Raw genomic sequence first — 2,821 nt, forward strand, 5'->3', positions numbered from 1 at the left:
GCTTGTCCTTTGATGTCCGTCCCATCTCACACGCTGTTTGCCCAGGGACCTGCCAACAGTGAGCTGATGCTGCCCTGTATCAGTAACTGGGTGAGTGGGCTACCACCTACGTCTGCAGGGCAGCGAGAACCACACAAAACCCCCAACACCCCCATGACAGCGCACTCAGCAGAAGGGGAAAGTGGAGCCCAGTCCCTGACCCCACTGACCTCACAAGGCCTGAGGGACTCCATCACTGAGCTCTAAGGCTTCATTGCTCACCCCACAGAACCTGCCCTGCTCACTCCACAGACTCCCCCGCTCACCCCCACAGATCCCCAAACCCAACACTTATAGATGACCCATTACTGACCCTGTGGACCTCCCACTGCTGTCACCCATACTCCATACCTCAAGCCCTGTGACACTCACCCACCTCACCCCATTCACATCTCACTGACCATCTCCCCCGCTGTCTCCATGGCCCCTAAATTCATACACCCCCATCAGCCTTGCTCTCACCCCCTTTATCCTAATACTAGCTCATGGTACTCCTCACCCCCTTAATCTCTCCCCACCCTATTCCTCATTAATAAATGATTAGGCCCCCACTAACTCCTTGATTACTACAGCCTTACCAACCTCCATTTAATGAGTAGAGGATCATGGCCTATTAGCTCCCCATTAAGCTCTCAATTACTATGATTTATCAGCTCCCATTAACCCAACCCTCCAACTGATCCCTCACTGATCTCACCATTAGCCCCCTTCATTACCACACACGTTAATCCCTGATCACACATCAGTTCCCCATTCTCCCTCAACGCCCACCTTGCCCCCTCAATAATCACTTGGTGATCACACCCCAGCAGCTTATTATTACCCTCTCTTTGCTCACTCTGTTCCCATTAACTCCTCAATTATCACGCCATGATCCCCCAACCCTTTGACGACAACACACTTCTCATTCACTTTTCTTTGATCACTCTCCCCCTTAGTTCCTTGATCACGACTCCCCCTGGCCTCTATTATTCCCTCCATAGCTTCACCATTATCCTTTGGCTTACTATTGTCCCACCGCTCTTCGTTAACTTGTTCAATATCATACCTCAGCAGTCCCCCAGGGATCACACCCCCATCCGCCTCCCATTACCTTCTTTCTAGTTGCCCACTCTACCACCCCTTCATTCATCAATGAACACACCCCACACTCCTATTAGCCCCCCTCGATTCGCCGAACAGCACGCCCATCAGACCTCCAGTACTTTCATGCGACCCAGCCCCTGTCCCATTAACAGCCCTCTGGCCACGCTCCCAATCTCGCATCATTACCTCAAAGCCCATGTCCCCACTGGGACCACCAGACCCCATTCAAGGAGGCTCCGCCGATATCTGGACCCATGCACCCCCCTCCCAGTCCAGCCCGCACAGCGGTTCCCTTCCACAGACAAACCTTGGGTCTGGAGCCCAGCCGGCACCAGCCACCCAGACTACGCGGCTGCAGCACGGAAGGCGAACTTCCCTCCTTCCCTCGCCGGCGGGACAGCGCGGGCGTGCCTCAACCGTCTCGGCCTGGACCCCCGTCCTCCGCGCCCCACAGCCTACCTTAGCTTTTGGAGTGGGCAGAAGGGAGACGAGGAGACCGGTCCGTGAGCCGCCCGAGCCTCGGCGAGAGCGCAGACCCGCCAGAAATCGTAAGGCTTCAGTGTGTGTTCTCAGTCAGTCCGAAAGCCTGTCGCGCATGCCTACGGGCTCCCGCAGCGTGGCGAGCCTGTCATCGTGGACCGCGAAGGCTCCAGCACGGCGCGGACCCGACCTGAACGTACAACGTGAGTCCCCGTCATCTTGTGTCGACGTAGTCGGCCTCGCGGACTGCCGTTCCCAGCATGCAGCGGGGCCGACCGAGCTGCTGAAGTCGCGCTCCGCGCGGCCGAAATGTCGCGAGGCGTGAGAACCGACTCCTCTATTGTTCCGAGACTAAGATCGATTTACTCCCCGCCCCTCCTTTTTTGGACCGGCGTGCTCACTGGGGACTACATTTCCCAAGACGGAACGGGCCGGCGGAACCCATTCATTTTACGCGTGCCGCGAAGTGAAATTACAGCTAGGGTCGGGAACGTGAGAGTTAGGAAAGTGCGTTAATTAAGTGCGCTAGAGCACGGAAGCCGGTCCGTGGCAAAATTCGCATCCACTTCTGCTACCTGATAGCGTTGCTTGAGTTGTACCCTTTCAGAACTTCAGTTTCTCCCTCTGTAAAATGGGGATAATAAGTAGTACAGCTTCACAGAGTTCTTGGGAGGATTTAAATAGGTGTAGTTCAGCACAGTGTCTGTCCTTTTGTAATTCTGTGTTCTTCAAACATTTTTAACTTCGACCCCCTGGAAAAGACTGCATCGCGACCCGGTGCACAAGTAAATACAGTAATGGAAACGTTCATTAAAGCGTTTACCGTGCCAAGCACCCATGCTAAGTGCTCTGGTAAATGGCTAACAACCGGTTCTTTGGGCGGGGGTAGGGGACGTGGGGAGGAAACGCTGAGTTCTCACATCTGCCGATTTTCCATGGTTTCCATACCAGCATCTTGTCAGATCTTAAATTACCGACGTGTAGTCACGGAACACGGAGTTGGGGAGAGATGCAGTACACCATTATGTAGCATTTCTACCATACCGTTCAAATAGGGGTAAATGACCTCAAGGGCACAGAGAATAGCGAAATGTAGTACAGTAATCAGGAAGTGACGAGTTTGGAGTATCACCTTTTAAATAGTCTAATTTATTGAATTGTAAGTTTATTATTTCATTTTAAATAATAGCGGTTTAATGACTGGTTCACGAAATTC

The sequence above is a fragment of the Ursus maritimus genome, assembly GCF_017311325.1.
Source record: "Ursus maritimus isolate PB19 chromosome X unlocalized genomic scaffold, ASM1731132v1 scaffold_X1, whole genome shotgun sequence".
NCBI lineage: Eukaryota > Metazoa > Chordata > Mammalia > Carnivora > Ursidae > Ursus > Ursus maritimus.